The following is a 21,562-nucleotide window of genomic DNA, read 5'->3' on the forward strand; positions in this document are numbered from 1 at the left end:
TAAAATTTTTGGTCTCAGAACTCCTTTAAACCATAAAAATAAATTGAAGACCCCAAAGAGTTCCTATGGGTAGGGGCAATATCTATCAATTGTTACTGTATTCGGAATTAAACTAAGAAATCTTAAAAATAGTTCTTCATTGATTGACCTTAAAATAACAGTACATAATAATGACCATACCTAAATAACATTTTATGGAAATGACTATACTTGACAAGACAAAACATATTGGTGAGAAGAGTGGCATCGTTTTACATTTTTGCAAATATCTGTAGTGTTTGGCTCAATAAAAGACACTCATCTCTGCTTCTGAACTCAATCTCTGTAATATGTTGTTTTAGTCAAAGCATGTGTAAAAGATCTACCTTCAAGTAGTATATAGTTGGAATATTAGTTTATTAGGGCTACCGTAACAAAGTGCCACAAACTGAGTGACTTAAACAACATAAATTAATTTCCTCACAATTCCGAAAACTGGAAGTCTGATATCAGCATGGCTGTGCCCCCTCTGAAGGTAGTGGAGAAGAATTCATCCTCTCTCCTAGCTCCTGGTAGTTTCTTGGCTTATGGCAGCATAACTCCTGTCTTTGCATGGAGTTCTCTCTCTCTGTGTCTGTTTCTGTGTCAAAAATGTCTCCCTTTTATAGGGATACTTGCCATGTTTGAATAGGGCCTATTTTAATGATCTCATTTTAACTTGATCACTTCTGTAAAGACCCTTTCTACAAATAGGGTCATATTCTGGGGGAGTAAGGACTCTACTGTATCTTCTTGGGAAAGTGGAAAAGGCAGTACTTCACAGGACCCTTCTAACAGAGTCTCAGATGTCCTTGGATCACACTTTGAAAAACACTGCTTGAACCCATCCTTCATGTCTCAGTTGAGAAGTTGCTACTCTGCAAAGCCCTTCCTGACCCAAGCCCATGCTGAGTGCTTCGCTATGTACTCTGCAACATTCTGGACTTCCTTTTTCAGAGCACTTATCATACTATTGTGGAATTCCTTCTAGAGGGATCTCTCTCCAGTACTGGACCTGACCATAAAAATTAAGATCAATTGACCATGGTCAGGAATCACTATTTTGTAAATTTTATTTTGAGCAATATGGCAAAATATAATTCAAGTTGACTTTTATCGGTTTGAAATATTTTATTTAAGAAAACCCTCTAAACTCTTTTTGAGAGAGTTTTTAAAAATAACCTTTTTAGCACATAAACTCTCTAAGGTACATCCTTTAGATCAGTAGTACAGTGGTAATTTAAAGGAGTAAATTATTAATATGTTCATTAAAATGTGTAAAGCCATCCTGTGGTAGATATGTTTGCCAGTGTTTATAAAAAGAACTTTTTATAGCCTCATTAGAAGTTCCTAAAATATAAACTGCTTAGGGAAATGCATGAGACTACAGCTCTGAAGGGACTCTAATTTCCTATAAAATGTTTGGAACATTACATTGCTAAAGTAGTATTTATGCACTTTGACTGTGGATTGGAATACAATTTGTCTATACTAGACCAGAAATGGTGGTAGAGATTCTGTCTGTACACAGTTAATTCTAAATATCCTAACCATATTCTCTTTCTTCTCTTTTATATGTGATTGTCAAAAGTAATTAAATTTCTAGTTCATATAATTCAGTGGCCACCCACTACCCCAACTGTGTTCATGGGCCTGCCTTCTTTAGAGATAAAACTCCAAGTGCTTTCCAAGCCAAGAATGTCAGCGTTAGTGAAGATCTATGAAAACAAACTTTGATTGAAAACATATTTATTTTGAACTGAACTTCAAGTGATTTTAGTTTTGTTGACTAGATCTGGCAAGATGGTCACTGTTGAGGTTATACCTCCTTTTGCTGCTTCCTTTTGAAGTTGGGATCTGTCCTTGTGGCTGATATGGAGAGCAGAGCATTCTGTGTTATATCAATTCTAACTGTCAAGAGAGGAGTTTTAACACATGTGTTTATGACAGAATGTGGTAACATTTTCCATCTTGCCCACTGGATTGACTTGGATTCCTTCTTGGCTGCCATGACCTACAAACAAAATGGGAGAAAGCTCTGGAAAAGATTTCAACAAATTCCTACAACCCGAGTCACTGCTTATTCTATTCTCTCTTCTCTTTTCTAATTCAATTCCCTGTAATACTCTCCCATGTATAAATAATTTTTCTAAAATTATTTACCTGTCTGTACCGCTGACCCCTTGGAGAATGCCTAAATTTATGTTAATTTGATGTTGGTGATTGTTATTTTAGGTGCTGGATTTGAAGTGATTTTTGGAATTCTTTTATCTTTTAGTTGGTAGAATTAAAAAAAAAAAAACAATTTGCAGGTATTGTTTTCACAAAAATAGGGGTTCTACTTGATATGGTTTGGCTCTGTGTCCCCACCTAAATCTCATCTTGAATTGTAATCCCCATAATCCCCATGAGTCAAGGATGGGACCAGATGGAGGTAATTGAATCATGGGGGTGGTTTCCCCCATGCCGTTCTCATGACAATGAGTGAGTCTCATGAGATCTGATGGTTTTATAAGTGTCTGGCATTTCCCCTGCTTGCACTCATTTTCTCCTTCCTGCTGCCCTGTGAGGAAGGCACCTTGCTTCCTCTTTGCCTTCCACCGTGATTGTAAGTTTCCTGAGGACTCCCAAACCATGTTGAACTGTAAGTCAATTAAACCTCTTTCCTTTGTAAATTACCCAGTGCTGTGTATATACTACTATAAGAAAATTTGTCAAATTAATGTTTTTTTCAACCAATAGTTACTGAAGGTTACTGTATTATATATGAATTCTTAAAACTGAAAAAAGACATCTATACTAAAAATTATTGAGGCTAATTAACCTATGACTTTGAAAAATTTAATTAATGAGAGTATTAATTTAAAGTTAAAAAATAGGAATAGGAACAGCTCCAGTCTCTAACTCCCAGTGCGAACGACACAGAAGACCGGTGATTTCTGCATTTTCAACTGAGGTACTGGGTTCATCTCACTAGGGAGTGCCGGACAATCGGTGCTGGTCAGCTGCTGCAGCCTGACCAGCCAGAGCTGAAGCAGGGCGAGGCATCACCTCACGTGGGAAGTGCAAGGGGGAAGGGAATCCCTTTTCCTAGCCAGGGGAACTGAGACACACAACACCTGGAAAATCGGGTAACTCCCACCCCAATACTGCGCTTTAAGCAAACGGGCACACCAGGAGATTATATCCCAAACCTGGCTCAGAGGGTCCCACGCCCACGGAGCCGCCCTCACTGCTAGCACAGCAGTCTGCGATCTAACCACAAGCCAGCAGCGAGGCTGGGGGAGGGGCGCCCGCCATTGCTGAGGCTTAAGTAGGTAAACAAAGCCGCTGGGAAGCTCTAACTGGGTGGAGCTCACAGGAGCTCAAGGAAACCTGCCTGTCTCGGTAGACTCCACCTCTGGGGACAAGGCACAGTAAACAACAACAACAACAACAACAACAACAAAGCAGCAGAAACCTCTGCAGACGCAAACAACTCTGTCTGACAGCTTTGAAGAGAGCAGTGGATCTCCCAACATGGAGGGTGAGATCTGAGAAGGGACAGACTCCCTGCTCAAGTGGGTCCCTGACCCCTGAGTAGCCTAACTGGGAGACATCCCCCACTAGGGGCAGTCTGACACCCCACACCTCACAGGGTGGAGTACACCCCTGAGAGGAAGCTTCCAAAGTAAGAATCAGACAGGTACACTTGCTGTTCAGCAATATTCTATCTTCTGCAGCCTCTGCTGCTGACGCCCAGGCAAACAGGGTCTGGAGTGGACCTCAAGCAATCTCCAACAGACCTACAGCTGATGGTCCTAACTGTTAGAAGGAAAACTATCAAACAGGAAGGACACCTACACCAAAACCCCATCAGTACATCACCAGCATCAAAGACCAGAGGCAGATAAAACCACAAAGATGGGGAAAAAGCAGGGCAGAAAAGCTGGAAATTCAAAAAATAAGAGCGCATCTCCCCCTTCAAAGGAGCGCAGCTCATCGCCAGCAACGGATCAAAGCTGGATGGAGAATGACTTTGACAAGATGAGAGAAGAAGGCTTCAGTCCATCAAACTTCTCGGAGCTAAAGGAGGAATTACGTACCCAGCACAAAGAAACTAAAAATCTTGAAAAAAGAGTGGAAGACTTGATAGCTAGAGTAATTAATGCAGAGAAGGTCATAAACGAAATGACAGAGATAAAAGCCATGACACGAGAAATACGTGACAAATGCACAAGCTTCAGTAACCAACTCAATCAACTGGAAGAAAGAGTATCAGTGATTGAGCATCAAATGAATGAAATGAAGCAAGAAGAGAAACCAAAAGAAAAAAGAAGAAAAAGAAATGAACAAAGCCTGCAAGGAGTATGGGATTATGTAAAAAGACCAAGTCTACATCTGATTGGGGTGCCTGAAAGTGAGGGGGAAAATGGAACCAAGTTGGAAAACACTCTGCAGGATATCATCCAGGAGAACTTCCCCAACCTAGTAGGGCAGGCCAACATTCAAATTCAGGAAATACAGAGAATGCCACAAAGATACTCCTCGAGAAGAGCAACTCCAAGACACATAATTGTCAGATTCACCAAAGTTGAAATGAAGGAAAAAATCTTAAGGGCAGCCGGAGAGAAAGGTCGGGTTACCCACAAAGGGAAGCCCATCAGACTAACAGCAGATCTCTCGGCAGAAACTCTGCAAGCCAGAAGAGAGTGGGGGCCAATATTCAACATTCTTAAAGAAAAGAATTTTAAACCCAGAATTTCATATCCAGCCAAACTAAGATTCATCAGTGAAGGAGAAATAAAATCCTTTACAGATAAGCAAATGCTTAGAGATTTTGTCACCACCAGGTCTGCCTTACAAGAGACCCTGAAGGAAGCACTAAACATGGAAAGGAACAACCGGTCCCAGCCATTGCAAAAACATGCCAAAATGTAAAGACCATCGAGGCTAGGAAGAAACTGCATCAACTAATGAGCAAAATAACCAGTTAATATCATAATGGCAGGATCAAGTTCACACATAACAATCTTAACCTTAAATGTAAATGGACTAAATGCTCCAATTAAAAGACACAGACTGGCAAACTGGATAAAGAGTCAAGACCCATCAGTCTGCTGTATTCAGGAGACCCATCTCACATGCAGAGACATACATAGGCTCAAAATAAAGGGATGGAGGAAGATCTAGCAAGCAAATGGAGAACAAAAAAAAGCAGGGGTTGCAATCCTAGTCTCTGATGAAATAGACTTTAAACCATCAAAGATCAAAAGAGACAAAGAAGGCCATTACATAATGGTAAAGGGATCAATTCAACAGGAAGAGCTAACTATCCTAAATATATATGCACCCAATACAGGAGCACCCAGATTCATAAAGCAAGTCCTTAGAGACTTACAAAGAGACTTAGACTCCCATACAATAATAATGGGAGACTTCAACACTCCACTGTCAACATTAGACAGATCAACGAGACAGAAAGTTAACAAGGATATCCAGGAATTGAACTCATCTCTGCAGCAAGCAGATCTAATAGACATCTATAGAACTCTCCACCCCAAATCAAGAGAATATACATTCTTCTCAGCACCACATCGCACTTATTCCAAAATTGACCACATAATTGGAAGTAAAGCACTCCTCAGCAAATGTACAAGAACAGAAATTATAACAAACTGTCTCTCAGACCACAGTGCAATCAAACTAGAACTCAGGACTAAGCAACTCAATCAAAACCGCTCAAGTACATGGAAACTGAAGAACCTGCTCCTGAATGACTACTGGGTACATAATGAAATGAAGGCAGAAATAAAGATGTTCTTTGAAACCAATGAGAACAAAGATACAACATACCAGAATCTCTGGGACACATTTAAAGCAATGTGTAGAGGGAAATTTATAGCACTAAATGCCCACAAGAGAAAGCTGGAAAGATCTAAAATTGATACTCTAATATCACAATTAAAAGAACTAGAGAAGCAATAGCAAACACATTCAAAAGCTAGCAGAAGGCAAGAAATAACTAAGATCAGAGCAGAACTGAAGGAGATAGAGACACAAAAAACCCTCCAAAAAAATCAATGAATCCAGGAGTTGGTTTTTTGAAAAGATCAACAAAACTGACAACCGCTAGCAAGACTAATAAAGAAGAAAAGAGAGAAGAATCAAATAGATGCAATAAAAAATGATAAAGGGGATATCACCACTGACCCCACAGAAATACAAACTACCATCAGAGAATACTATAAACACCTCTATGCAAATAAACTAGAAAATCTAGAAGAAATGGATAATTTCCTGGACACTTACACTCTTCCAAGACTAAACCAGGAAGAAGTTGATTCCCTGAATAGACCAATAGCAGGCTCTGAAATTGAGGCAATAATTAATAGCCTACCAACCAAAAAAAGTCCAGGACCAGATGGATTCACAGCTGAATTCTACCAGAGGTACAAGGAGGAGCTGGTACCATTCCTTCTGAAACTATTCCAATCAATAGAAAAAGAGGGAATCCTCCCTAACTCATTTTATGAGGCCAACATCATCCTGATACCAAAGCCTGGCAGAGACACAACAAAAAAAGAGAATTTTAGACCAATATCCCTGATGAACATCGATGCAAAAATCCTCAATAAAATACTGGCAAACCGAATCCAGCAGCACATCAAAAAGCTTATCCACCATGATCAAGTGGGCTTCATCCCTGGGATGCAAGGCTGGTTCAACATTTGCAAATCAATAAGCATAATCCAGCATATAAACAGAACCAAAGACAAGAACCACATGATTATCTCAATAGATGCAGAAAAGGCTTTTGACAAAATTCAACAGCCCTTCATGCTAAAAACGCTCAATAAATTCAGTATTGATGGAACGTACCTCAAAATAATAAGAGCTATTTATGACAAACCCATAGCCAATATCATACTGAATGGGCAAAAACTGGAAAATTGCCTTTGAAAACTGGCACAAGACAGGGATGCCCTCTCTCACCACTCCTATTCAACATAGTGTTGGAAGTTCTGGCTAGGGCAATCAGGCAAGAGAAAGAAATCAAGGGTATTCAGTTAGGGAAAGAAGAAATCAAATTGTCCCTCTTTGCAGATGACATGATTGTATATTTAGAAAACCCCATTGTCTCAGCCCCAAATCTCCTTAAGCTGATAAGCAACTTCAGCAAAGTCTCAGGATACAAAATTAATGTGCAAAAATCACAAGCATTCTTATACACCAGTAACAGACAAACAGAGAGCCAAATCATGAATGAACTTCCATTCACAATTGCTTCAAAGAGAATAAAATACCTAGGAATCCAACTTACAAGGGATGTAAAGGACCTCTTCAAGGAGAACTACAAACCACTGCTCAATGAAATAAAAGAGGACACAAACAAATGGAAGAACATACCATGCTCATGGATAGGAAGAATCAATATCGTAAAAATGGCCATAGTGCCCAAGGTAATTTAAAGATTCAATGCCATCCCCATCAAGCTACCAATGAGTTTCTTCACAGAATTGGAAAAAACTGCTTTAAAGTTCATATGGAACCAAAAAAGAGCCCGCATTGCCAAGACAATCCTAAGTCAAAAGAAGGAAGCTGGAGGCATCATGCTACCTGACTTCAAACTATACTACAAGGCTACAGTAACCAAAACAGCATGGTACTGGTACCAAAACAGAAATATAGACCAATGGAACAGAACAGAGTCCTCAGAAATAATACCACACATCTACAGCCATCTGATCTTTGACAAACCTGACAAAAACAAGAAATGGGGAAAGGATTCCCTATTTAATAAATGGTGCTGGGAAAATTGGCTAGCCGTAAGTAGAAAGCTGAAACTGGATCCTTTCCTTACTCCTTATATGAAAATTAACTCAAGATGGATTAGAGACTTAAATGTTAGACCTAATACAATAAAAACCCTAGAAGAAAACCTAGGTAGTACCATTCAGGACATAGGCATGGGCAAAGACTTCATGTCTAAAACACCAAAAGCAACGGCAGCAAAAGCCAAAATTGACAAATGGGATCTCATTAAACTAAAGAGCTTCTGCACAGCAAAAGAAACTACCATCAGAGTGAACAGGCAACCTACAGAATGGAAGAAAATTTTTGCAATCTACTCATCTGACAGAGGGCTAATATCCAGAACCTACAAAGAACTCAAATTTACAAGAAAAAAACAGACAATCCCATCAAAAAGTGGGCAAAGGATATGAATAGACATTTCTCAAAAGTAGACATTCATACAGCCAACAGACACATGAAAAAATGCTCATCATCGCTGGCCATCAGAGAAATGCAAATCAAAACCACAATGAGATACCATCTCACACCAGTTAGAATGGCAATCATTAAAATGTCAGGAAACAACAGGTGCTGGAGAGGATGTGGAGAAATAGGAACACTTTTACACTGTTGGTTGGATTGTAAACTAGTTCAACCATTATGGAAAACAGTATGGCGATTCCTCAAGGATCTAGAACTAGATGTACCATATGACCCAGCCATTCCATTACTGGGTGTATACCCAAAGGATTATAAATCATGTTGCTATAAAGACACATGCACACGTATGTTTATTGCGGCACTATTCACAATAGCAAAGACTTGGAATCAACCCAAATGTTCATCAGTGACAGACTGGATTAAGAAAATGTGGCACATATACACCATGGAATACTATGCAGCCATAAAAAAGGATGAGTTTGTGTCCTTTGTAGGGACATGGATGCAGCTGGAAACCATCATTCTTAGCAAACTATCACAAGAACAGAAAACCAAACACTGCATGTTCTCACTCATAGGTGGGAACTGAACAATGAGATCACCTGGACTTGGGAAGGGGAACATCACACACCGGGGTCTATCATGGGGAGGGGGGAGGGGAGAGGGGGGAGGGATTGCACTGGGAGTTTTACCTGATGTAAATGAGGAATTGATGGATGCTGATGAGTTGATGGGTGCAGCACACCAACATGGCACAAGTATACATATGTAACAAACCTGCACGTTATGCACATGTACCCTAGAACTTAAAGTATAATAATAATAAAAATAAAATAAAATAAAGTTAAAAAATAGCCACTAATACAAATAGGTAGTTAAAAGGTTTACTCAGGGCTTCTGTGGGATTTTATTGAGTAAGTAACAATGATTATAATACAATAATGACCCTTTATGTAGCGTTTCCTTAGTGCTAGGCACACATAACTCTCACATACCCTGAGACACATGCTAAAGGATTCTCTCCATGGTATGCCTGAGGCAAAGCACAGGGTGGATAAGTGACTTGCCCAAGGTTACTTAGCAAGTATGTGGTGGGGCCAGGCTTCAAACCCCAACAGTTGGGTCTAGAGTCAATGCTCCCTAGAAGAACAAACTACCAAATATTCTCCAGAGGTACATTTGTCAGAGTCAAATTTTGTATTCAATGCCTTGTTATATCAGTTTTGGGGGTGGTTCCTCTGGAAGACGAAGGCTTTCATTCTGACTTTTGATTGTCTGGGCAACCCTACCAGGCCTATCCGATATGTCCCCATTCTTCCTTTTCACTGTCCTATTGTCAAAATTTGTCAGTTTCATTCCTTAGTCTTCAAACTTCTGACATTTGCATGTTGGTTTTGATTAGCAAAGCCAGGACTGATAACATGTTGCCAGACACATGTAATTGTTCTTAGATAGGTTACATCTGACAATGTATAATGTGCACATATCCACAGGCCCTTATCAAATGGTAATAATAATAAAAGTAAATGATGAAGATTCCAAGATATGTTAGTAGCTAATATGTATTAGGCACTTACTATATGCAATGAACTTCTCATACAGAATTTCTAATTATTTGATCATTTTAAGCTTGGTGTCATACACTCATTTTGTAAGTGAAGAAGCTGGCCCAGCCACCAACTTCCTTGCCCACAGTCACTAAGGTACAGCTTGGGCTTTGTGACTCCTGGCTCCCTCTGGCCTTTACTCTGGATATCTTCCAGCTGCTACCATTGGGCTCCTGAGACATGGACCTTAATGTGACAGGTCTGGGGTTTAATCTGAGGTGTCCAGTAACCTCAAAGAAGAGCACAGCTTGTCTTCTTTCCTCTCATTTTTTTCGTAACATCCCAGAAATGTTGCCTTACTCAATCATTTTAGGTCTTTTAATTGTTTGATTGTACTTCTTTGGAATAGTTGCTATTATTGCTTTGAAACTTCTATCACCATTTTAGATTTTCTTCTATGCTATTTTTATGTAAACAATGAGTATAAGTGGATGTTGTTATCTTTTTGTTTTGCATGAATGATTTGAAGCTTTCATATCTGAATTCAAAATTTGTTCAGACGTCATATCATTTCTAAGTAACGGAGTAACTACAGGGGGTACCTATACCTGGGTGATGAGCAGCTGTTTTTAAAAGGGTATATGTCATCTACACTGCCCTTTCCCTCGCTGTGCCCTTCATGGATCCCTAATCCTGACTGACACTTCTCTTCCATGGCACACCTAACAAAATGCAGATTATTTTCTAAATGTTGCACCTGAGTGGAAACTGCTTATACACATTGGTTAAATTTCACCAATGTCTGTTTGAGTCAGCACACATTGATTGCATGTGTGCTGAGCAGAATGTTGGGGTATGCTGGATAAGGAAAGAGCTTGTTCCATTAGTATTTTAGTAAGATCACACAGCTTTTTTTTTTACTTTATTTTATTTTATTTTATTTCATTTTACACCTGTGCTACAGTTCTTAGTGCAGTAGACTGGCCTATCCCTGAGGAATATTGAGGACATCTGACTGTTAATTTCCATATGAAGAGAAAAAGAGGTGGTCCTGCGTAAGATTATCCTAAAGCTCAGTAATCAAGTGCCCTGGGGATCCTCCTCTGTTCTTAGTCACTGCTCCCTCCCTTAAGCACCTGTTGTTTTTGTGTTCCCACTGAACTCTGAGTTCTAAAAAATCTGGGATCCCCCCAGCTTAGAGTATCTTTTCCAAGACTTTACTTCCCTTCTTACTCCTTGGCTTCTTAAAATTTATCTTTTTCTGGCTTCATTCCCTCCCCATACACTAGTCCCCTGGACTGGAGCCTAGAAGCCTAATTATAAGGATCTAGTGGGTGCAGAATCATGGGATACTAGAGTCGGAAGAAACTTCAGAGATTATTCTAGCCTAGCCACTGAACAGATGAGAATTAGACTTGGAGATTTAAAGTGAATTGCCACACTGGATCTTCACGCCAGGACTCCTCCATTGAACCAGTTTATGTTAATCTTTCCATATTGAAAATGTCTTTATTCGCATTTTAACTGGGCCTTCAAGTGCTTAGACCAGTGTTTCCTAAACTTAGCTAATCACTGAAATCACCCCCATCATGGTTCTGATTCTCTAAGCCTGAGCTGCGAATAGGAAACTATACTATTAACAGGCATAGGTAATTGTAATAACTAGCATATGTTGGAAAACTGCATTAAACCCAATGGCTGACTTAATAGCATTGTAAATTCCAGCTACTAAGTCAGGCTAATGGACTGTGTAGTTTTAGGCAATCGAGTTTTTCTAGCTCAAATCAGTCCACTCAAGGAGGACGGTGTTGACTGTAAAGCAGAAGTAGTTCTCCCTTATTGAAAACCGGAAGTGCAGAAACAGTCCTTCAAACTCAGAAGACCCAAAATTAGTGTTTGTTGACATAGAAAATATTAACATAATCATGAAACTAGGTGAAAAATAATTGTCTTTCCAGGTGGCAGTAGAATCCCTGATAAAGAAGGGGCTATTTTTGTTCAGGGCCATAAACTGGTAAAGGCATTTCAGAGAGAAGGTGACAAGGAAACTAGAGAGATTGCTAAATCACTCTTCATTAGAAAAGAATGGTAATTTGAGTCTGTGGAAGAGCAGAGCAAAGAGGAGAGGAGAGGAGAGAAGCGGAGGAGGAAAAGACTAAACAATATAGTGAAGTGACAGCAACCAAATTGAACAGGGTGCTTTATATTTCATCTTTGGTTGGTTGTGTTGCTGCAGTATTAACACTTTCTTCCTCCTCAGACCTTTAGCAAAGTCAGCTTCATCCACGAAGGCATTGTATTGCTTTTTTGGACAAGAAATAAGATGTATATCTAAATTCATATATGCAGAACCATGACAAAACATGTAGGATTGCGAGTAGATCAAACCAATTCAGTGACAGAAAGAGCTTGGATTGAGGGTATCCATGGATTACAGGGTTGCCAGCATCCTGTATATACAGACCATGTCCTTGTATTTTTATGATTTTTGTCCTGAAGCATGTATTGACTTAGTCAGGATACCCCAAACATCTTAGATTCAGTCTTTTCCCAATAAACTGCAAAATTTCTCTGTCAAACTATTTTTCAAATCTAACTGTATGTCCTGTATTTTTATTTGCTACATCTGGCCACCCTACCAGAGAACCACAAGTGCCCTAGCAAATTTGCAGAAATCTTGGCAAGGGCATTGGACTTTCCACAAGTTGTGAATGGGGTTTCAGAAAATCTTATCTGGATTATGCAGGGTGGGATGATTTCAGTTGATGTTGAGGTTATAATGAAAACTGACCTGTCAAATTCAGTGTCTTCCAACCTTGGCTCACAGTAGAGTCATCTGGAAGCTTGTAAAAAAATCATGCCCAGACCCCACTGTCAGGATTCTGGTTCATATATGCTGGTATGGGGCCAAGTCTCAGTATCGTTAAAGTTTACCAGCAGATTCTAAAGCGGAAGCTGGGATTGAGAGTCACTGGTCTGGAGGCCACCTTTTATGAAGTCTTAGGCATATATAGCGGTGAGGGGCAAACATAAAAGACTGGAGGCTTGGGTGAAAGAGGGAGGGAATAAAGTCCAGTAAGGGGCTATTTCCTTTGGAGTGTAAATACCTGCTGGAAGGCTTGGACCTGGCCAGGACTGAAATATGTGTCAATTAGAAACCTATTTCATTCTTTCTCGCTATGTAATTCTACAAAGAAGAGGAAGAAAAGTCAAGTGTCTTCTGCCCATCCCCCCAACCAACAACCCTAATATTAGTCACGGTTTAAACAGAAATAGACAAGTGGGAGTTATATATTAAGAGATTTATTGCATGGAACTGGCTTAATATGACTGTGGGAGCTGGTAAAGCAATTTTGAAATCCAAAGTGCCGGCCATCAGGAAGGGCAGGTTGGAACTCTTGGACATGAGCTGGTGCTGCTGTCTACAGCCAGACTGTCTCCTTCAGGGAATCCTTAGCAATGCTGTTACAGCCTTTCAACAGACTGAATCAGGCCATTCAGATTATCTGGGATAATCTCCTTCACTTAAAGTCAACTGATTCTGGACTTTTATCACATTTACCAAATACCTTCATAGCAACACCTAGATTAGTGTTAGATTGAACAACTTGGGACAATAGCCCATTCAAATGAACACATAAAACTATCACATCCATACTTTTAATCACTTCCTAAAAGTCAATTAGCTGCTAGACTGCAGCAATTCAAAGCAGAAAGACAAAATACACTGAGGCAACGTGGCTAAGGTGACCTATTGTTTGTTACCATTCTCCAACCCGTGTGACCCAGGAATGACAGGAAACTCAGGTGTGACATCCTTTATTTTTTTCCCTCCAATTTGTGATATTAATAGAAAGATGCCAGGTGAGAAAGAGAGACAAGAAAATGAGGGACAAAGAGCCAAGCTCCTATTCAAAGCCTGTGGACAAGAGAAGAGATGAGTGCAGGAAAGAAGATGGAGACCCATTTCTAATCTTGTTTGGGCAGTTGTGTGTGAGGCTTAGTTTCTTTTAATTTAAAATGCACTTATGCTTCCTTTCTTAGTGCACAGGTGGTGCTAATGAAATTGAGGTTGTGAATGTGATTTCTCTTGGAGCCATTTAGTTTTACTGCTTCACCAGAACAGCTTTCACACTAACCCTGGAGAGTCCTCTTAAAACTGCCACAGCTCCTGGGTGTGGAGGAATGTAAACAGCTCAATTCCAAATCTATTTCTAATATTGGAGAAAGAAAAGTCTCTCTCACATTCACAACCTCCCGATTACATGCAGCCTGTGAAGAATGAAAAATGCTCTGGGGGATGAAGGATGGAGAGAAGCTGGTTAGGGAGCACCAAAGTACAGTTAGCTAGAAGAAACAAATTCTAGTACTTGATAGTACAATAGGGAAACCAGAGTTAACAATAAGTTATTGTATATTTAAAAACAGCTAAAAGAGAAAATTTGTAATGTTCCCAACAGAAAGAAAAGATAAAAGTTTGAGGTGATGGATATCTCAGCTACCCTGATTTGATTGCTGCACATTGTATACAGGTATCAGAATATCACATGTACCCCTATAATATGCACAACTAATATATATCAATTTTAAAACCGAATAATGAAACTAAGAAAAGAAAAGCACCCTGGACCAAGAGTTCGGAAGCACCAATGCCTGTGATTGGCTCTGTCGTCAGTTTCCTCACTGGTAAAACAGTGGAGTTGCTTAAATTGGAAAGTCTTTTCTGGCCTATTGGTTCCATGATTCTAAATGCTAGCAGTCTCTGCCCCATACGTGCTTAGGGTGGAGGGTGGCAGGGTGATGATTGGCCCTTCAGATTTCCTGGGGTCCCAGGCTTGTGTTTAACAGAATTATGGTTGGAGAAACTCCTATTCAGGATAGGAATGAACTTTAAGCCAATGAGTTTCAGCTTTACATTATATTTGAACAATAAAATGATTGTCCAAAGTTGGCACACATCTGAGAGTGAAAGAGGATGTTCTTAAGAATTGTGCCTGAAACGGAAAACCAAACACTGCATGTTCTCACTCATAAGTGGGAGTTGAACAGTGAGAACACATGGACACAGGGAGTGGAACATCACACACTACCAGGGCCTGTCAAGGGGTGGGGTTAAGGGGAGGGAGAACATTAGGACAAACACTTAATATGTATAGGGCTTAAAACCTAGATGAAGGGTTGACAGGTGTAGCAAAGCACCATGGCACATGTATACTTATGAAACAAGCCTGCACGTTCTGCACATATATCTCAGAACTTAAAGAAAAAAAAAAAAGAATTGTGCCTGAACAATGAATATAAATTGAAACAGTCTTGGGTAAACTGAAACTCAAGGTCACCTTGGATGAAGGCAACAGGGACTCTTGGAACCATTTGAATTAGGGAAATGATTCCTTTTCTTTCAGATTACTTCAATAATTTAATTAAAAATGTGTACTGGATGTTAATCTATATTGATATGTGGCAAAGCAAAGTATACTTACTAGTTTTGCTGAAGGTAGATTCATCTACTGCCAAATATTAAATAAGTAGAGGAAGAGGAGAGACCAGAGGCAAGGAGACCAATCAGAGACGACCAAAATAATCCAGGCAAGAGACAATGAGGGGTGGATTAGTTTGGGAAAAGGCCTGAGAAGGAAAAATGAAACGTGCTCAAGCCATTCAGATTATCATTGTGTATACTGTAAGTGATGAAGAAACAAACAAGAGTCTGATTTGGTGGTTGTTAAAAAAGTGACGTTAATGTAGTGACTTTAAATGTAGGGTTTCATTCTGTATAGTCATTTATTGCCCAGCACCACACAGAAGGCACCAACTCTCTGAACCTTGAGATTCTGCTCTTGGTTTTTCTCAAAATAGAACCACTTGGTAGCTTTCTCAGCTAAATGCCCTGTCTTATAGCCAGGCCTGTCTGAGAGATGAATTGAATAAATGCTTCTGGAGATATTTGGTCTTGGGATTGTATCATTAGGACTTATAAAGCATGTCCGATTTACTTAATGGATTATAATGTCTTGGAAATGGCTACAATGATCTATTTACACTGAATGCCTGAGGGCACAGACCATTTGTATAAATAAGCAAATGTTCCCTGCTGTCAAAATGTTTTTTGGTCTATAGATCAGTTACCTGACACCCTTAGTCTATAGTATTAATTTGGGTACTGATTATATCCTGCCTATTATAAATCTTCAAATAATCATTATGCATAGCAGCTGCTTGGGTCTTTGCTATTTTTACCCAGTTATGAAACCCAGCCTGCAATATCTCATTTTAAGATGGGAAGTGATATGGAGGAGTCCAAAAGAGCATTCCTGGACCTATTTTATGGGCAATGTTGAATATGACCTGAAGCACATGTGTGTTCTTTTATTTTTCTGGAAAGAAATAAAAATACTTAGGCTCTAATATAGTCAATGCCAAGAGCACATGAGTACATTTGTGTATTTGTTGTGCATACCCAAACCTTCAACCTCCCTTGATCTGATGGGCACGCCACAAAAGGCATCCTGACCTAACTGGAGATTTGTTTATTCCAATGCCCTTGAGTCCACTGCTGATTGCATTAGACCTCTGGACATTTGCCATTCATGCCATTTTCTTCTCCCATTTTTTCTTGCTGGTAGCATTCATTGTTAGTAATTGACTCATTCACTTATTTATACCTTTTCTTGTTTCAAAAGAGTCTTAATTTTGTTTTTATAGATGCATATTATAAAGAACAAACAAATTTAAGAAATGCAAGTAAAGGGAAAGTAAAGTAGGAAAATCAATGAAGGCAAAAGTGAGGTTAGTGCATATAAGGTGTATCATAAAGTCCCATACTATGATCAGCAGTGGGCTGCAGTTTGGGCCTCATATCTTTTAACAATCAACTGGAAAGGGGAAGAATTACCTGAACAAGCTTCACAGTATCCATTCAGTAAAATGAAACCAGTCAAATAAGTGAAACACAATTATTTCTTTTTTCTCTTTCTCTCTCTTTAGAGACAGGGTCTTGCTCTGGAATGCAGTGGCTCAATCACAGCTCACTGCAGCCTGGACATTCTGTGTTGAAACAATCTTCCAACTAAACCTCCTGGGTAGCTAAGACTACAGGCATGAGCCACCATGCCTGGCTAATTTAAATTTCTTACACTAAACTCATAAAAGAAAATTCCCCTTGTGTCCTCATTGACAGGACACCTTATGATAAAAGGCAACTTTGACAACATTCTTACATCTCATTATTGATAAATTAGATGCTTTACTTGCCATATAGTTTCTGAATAAACTATTGTCATTTCCTAGTCTCTATTAGGACCCCCACATCTGTGCCCGTGGAGACTTGGTGTTGAGATTGGTTGGCCCTCGGTAATTTTTTCCAACTCTTTTGCTTCCCCATGAACCTATGATGCCTTTTATTTTTCCATGAACATCTACAGTTTCTTTTAATGTTCCCTTCTTCCTAGGCTGGGTGATCATCTTAGATGACCTTCGCAGAATGTATTAATTCGCTATAGCTGCTATAACAAATTGGAAAAAACTCAGTAACTTAATTTCAATTTATTATCTTACAGTTCCAGAGATCCGGAATCCAAAATGTGTTTCACTGTGCTAAACTCAAGGTTTATTAGGTAGGTCTTGGAGGCTCCAGGGGAGAATCTGGTTCCCCGCCCTTGCCAGTTTCTCAAGGCTGGCTGCATTCCTTGGCCTTCTTTCAGCAATCACATCACTTCGACCAACCTCTCCTTCCATCATCACAATTCCTCTGGCTCTGTCTTTCCTGCCTCCCTCTTTCACTTATAAAAAGCCTTTGATTACATTTGGCCCAACTAGATAATCAAGGACAATCCTCCATCTCAACTCTCTTAATTTAATCACACTGATAAGGTTTCTTTTGCCATGTGAGATGCCATATTCACAGATTCCTGGATTAGGATGTGGACATCTTGAGGGAGGGCAAGGATGAGCATTATTCTGCTTCCTACACAAAATAATTAAGAACAGGAGGAATGGGGCTGGGCAGGGAGGCTCACGCCTGTAATCCCAGCACTTTGGGAGGCCGAGACAGGCGGATCACAAGGTCAGGAGCTGGAGACCATCCTGGCTAACATGGTGAAACCCCGTCTCTACTAAAAATACAAAAAATTAGCCGGGCGTGGTGGCGGACACCCATAGTCCCAGCTACTCGGGAGGCTGAGGCAGGAGAATGGCTTGAACCTGGGAGACAGAGCTTGCAGTGAGCCGAGATCGTGCCACTGCACTCCAGCCTGGGTGACAGAGTGAGACTCCGTCTCAAAACAAACAAACAAACAAACAAACAAAAAACGAAAAACAAAAGAACAAAAAAAGAACAAGAGGAATGGAATGTGTGCCACACCATATCAGACAGAGTCCAGGCAGAACTGGGCTGTGCCAGATATTTCAGAAAAGGGAATTACATGTGGAGACGTTATTGCTTTGAAGAGCTGTTTCAGGAGCTGAAGACAAGGGAAGGTGAGGTAACACAGAGATTACTTCATGGGGAGATGCGCCACCAGGCTGGAGCTGACAATGTGGAGTAGGCATTGCTTGAAGGAGCTGAGACCACTGTAGAGGTACTGCCATCACTGCAGATGCTACCTCTAGTGAGAAAAGTCAGGGAGAAACACCCTGACATCATCCTCTTCCCCGCTGCCCCCATCTACCAGTGCCTCCTATGTATTGGCTAGACTTATCAGAAGCTAGCAGGCAAAGGTATATGAAAGCTGTAGGTGGCAGGCCCCTGTGATGTAACCCTAAGAGGGACAGCCAGGCAACAGATCCAAGAGCAAATAAGCAAATGGACTAGAGGGCAGACATCTGGTACCTTTTTCTTTCAGTCTGTCCATATGCACTGGCTGTCAATACAGTGAAGAATAAAAGGCTTCTGTGTGTATGTGTTGGGGGCAAGAGTGGGGAAATGGGGGTAGAAGCAACTGATTTTCACTTTGGTAGCATTTTTTCAAGGAATAGGCTTGAAAAGATTTTCAGTCACTTGGAAAGGGCAAATTTATTTTTATGAAACTGGATGATTCCTTCCCTCTGCTCTTTCATGTTAATCCTCACTCCTTTTTCTCCTCCTTGCCTCTGCTTCCACCTCTTCTGCTTTGTCTTCCCTTCCCTCCCTCTCCTTTTCTCTCACTCCCCTCTTTCTTTCCTCTCTCTTCTATTTCTCATGCCCCACTTCGTTTCCACCTTTCCTCTCCATGCTCTCTCTCTCTCCTCCTTCCTTCCCAGTAGTTTCCCCCACTCCCTCGCCCTTTTCTTGCATTCATTTCTACAAACACTGCTTTTATGAGTCAACAGGCACATTCTCATAAGCAGTGGTTGCTGGTGACTGGTTGCTTTTATGAGTCAACAGGCACATTCTCATAAGCAGTGGTTGCTGGTGACTGGCTGTTTCCTTCTTGTTCACCTTGCCTATCAGGTGATAGGCATTGATCCCTTGCAGTGTTCTCAAGACGAGGGGCCTCAGAATTATTTTGTTAGCACCTCTTTTAATCTTCTGTCATAAGAATCATTTTCAGGACCTCTCCTAGGACCCAAATCAATATGTGGTATTGAACCCACCTTCAGCTCAGTTATCTGGATTCCTCTCCACCTTCGATTCCCTGACATTTCCCTGGACACTCCAGAGTGTCTTTTACTTTTGTTTTTTTGCGAGGCCAATTCTCTGGGGTCAATTGTGAGTCTCAAATATAAGGCTCTGCACAGCCAAAGATCATATCTCTGATTCTCAAATAAAAGAAGCATGCAGTATAAAATTGTGTGCCGAGATTATAACCATTGTTCAATTATCATTGTCTATACATTTCGGGTTTAGACTCTTTGCTGAGGAAAATGAGAAAAATATTTTTCATGGAATATGAGCTTCTGATGGAAAGAAATTGAAGCTTTAAATGCGATTGGCCTTACTCAGATTTTTTTTGTTTGATAATTCATAGGTAAATTGGTCAATTCATTTTAGGACCTCAGGAATGGAGCACTGGATGAGTCATCCCCTCAGCACTGCTGTTGGTCTGAAGCCTCCAGGGAGAGGTAGCACAGCACAGACTCCCATTTAGATTTCCTGGGTTTCAATCCTGGCTCTACCACGTTCTTGCTGTGTGACATTGGGCGTTACTTAATCACTTTGTGCCTCAGTTTCCTCAGCTGTAAAATAGGAATTATAATGGTATTTGCTTCCCAGAACTGTTGAGAGAATTAAACAAGCCAATGGAAAGTGCTTAAAACCATACTAGGTACCCCAAAAGAATTCTAAGAGTTTACTCATCTTTTTCTTTTATTCCCTCCTTCCTACCTGATAGCCACTTCATAGGCATCTGTTTCTAATACGTTTGTGTTCTTTAGTATGTATATATTCTTCTGAAATATGTCTGTGTGTTTGACTTGATTTAAATTATATGTTTTTTTTTTTTTTTTTTTTACCACCCAGCACTGAATTTCTGAGATGTATCCAGTTGGCTATATTTGCATCTAGTTCATTGCTTCCACCTGCCTCATAGCACCCTTATAGCGTATGTCTATTGTATTTACTTGGTCCATTGACCTAGTGATGGTCACCTAAGTTGCCTCCAACTTGCTCCACAAACAATTCCCATGACACGTTCCAGAAGTGGGATCACTGGGTCACAGGATATTCACAACCTCACCATGACCTGCCAGGCCATTTTCCAGTATGACTGCAGCAGTTTATACTCCTACCAACAGGGGGCAAGAGCTCCTGATTTGATGTAACTTCCCTATTACTAGACAATAAGTCCTTTTTCTAATTTGATGGAATGTGGTAGTTTTTAAAAAAATTAAAAGAGAAAATCGTATTAATTTTCAATTCTCTGATAGTTTGTGGGGTTGTACATCTGTTCTTTTGCTTTTTCAGCTAACAGATTTCCTCTTCTGTGTATTATTCATGTACTGTGAGCTTCCACTTTCAGGTATGATTGAGTGCCTGCAGCTGACTAATGCTCCCACCAAGGGGTAAAGGGTTTCGAAAAGCCAGATTAAAAAAGAAATGTGTTTAAAGGCATTAGGCAACTTCTGAGGCAATCAGTACTTAAGGGGACAAAGTCCCAGAAAAAGGGGAGATTTGTCAGTGTTCTGCAGCTGCTTTCATCCTTGGGACTTTTGGCAGTTCTAGGTGTGGGGCAAGAGGTTGACATCTGGGAACATGTTCTCGCCCAGAGCTGTTACTAAGAGGGGGAATAACCAGCAGAGTCTAGTGGGGCTTGAAAGGCAAAACCTGGAGGCTTGCAGAGTCAGAATCCTTTGAGAAAGGAGGGGTGGAGAATTGAACCCAACACACTGCCAGCTTCCCCCTCAAGACATTTGTTGAATACTGGTGCTAAGTGGGCAGGAGGCTAAGAAAATTGCTAAAAAATAGGGTGGAGTCGTCACCAGACCCGCAGGCTGAGAAGACAAGGATTAGTGTTCTAGACACAAGGTGGGAGGGAGTGGGGGGAGGGAAAGAGAGAGACGTGTGATGGACACACACACCTGTGATGAGGCAGGTAGAAGTAATGAACCAGATGCTAATATAGCCAACTGAGTACATTTGAAACATACAGTGTTGGGTTTAAAAATAAGAAACAGAACAAAATTTATAACCTAAAATTAAATGTTTGTGTAGGTTTTGAAGATTATTTTATCTTGTAGGAACATTGATTTTCTTATTTGCTATTGCCTAGTTTAATAGTTCATGCTTGGTAATTTGAAGGCCCAAAGTCAAACTACATTCTTGATTTTTGACGTTTTATCTACATTTATACATTGGATTATGA

Source organism: Macaca fascicularis, chromosome 6 (genome assembly GCF_037993035.2).
Source record: "Macaca fascicularis isolate 582-1 chromosome 6, T2T-MFA8v1.1".
NCBI classification, from domain to species: domain Eukaryota; kingdom Metazoa; phylum Chordata; class Mammalia; order Primates; family Cercopithecidae; genus Macaca; species Macaca fascicularis.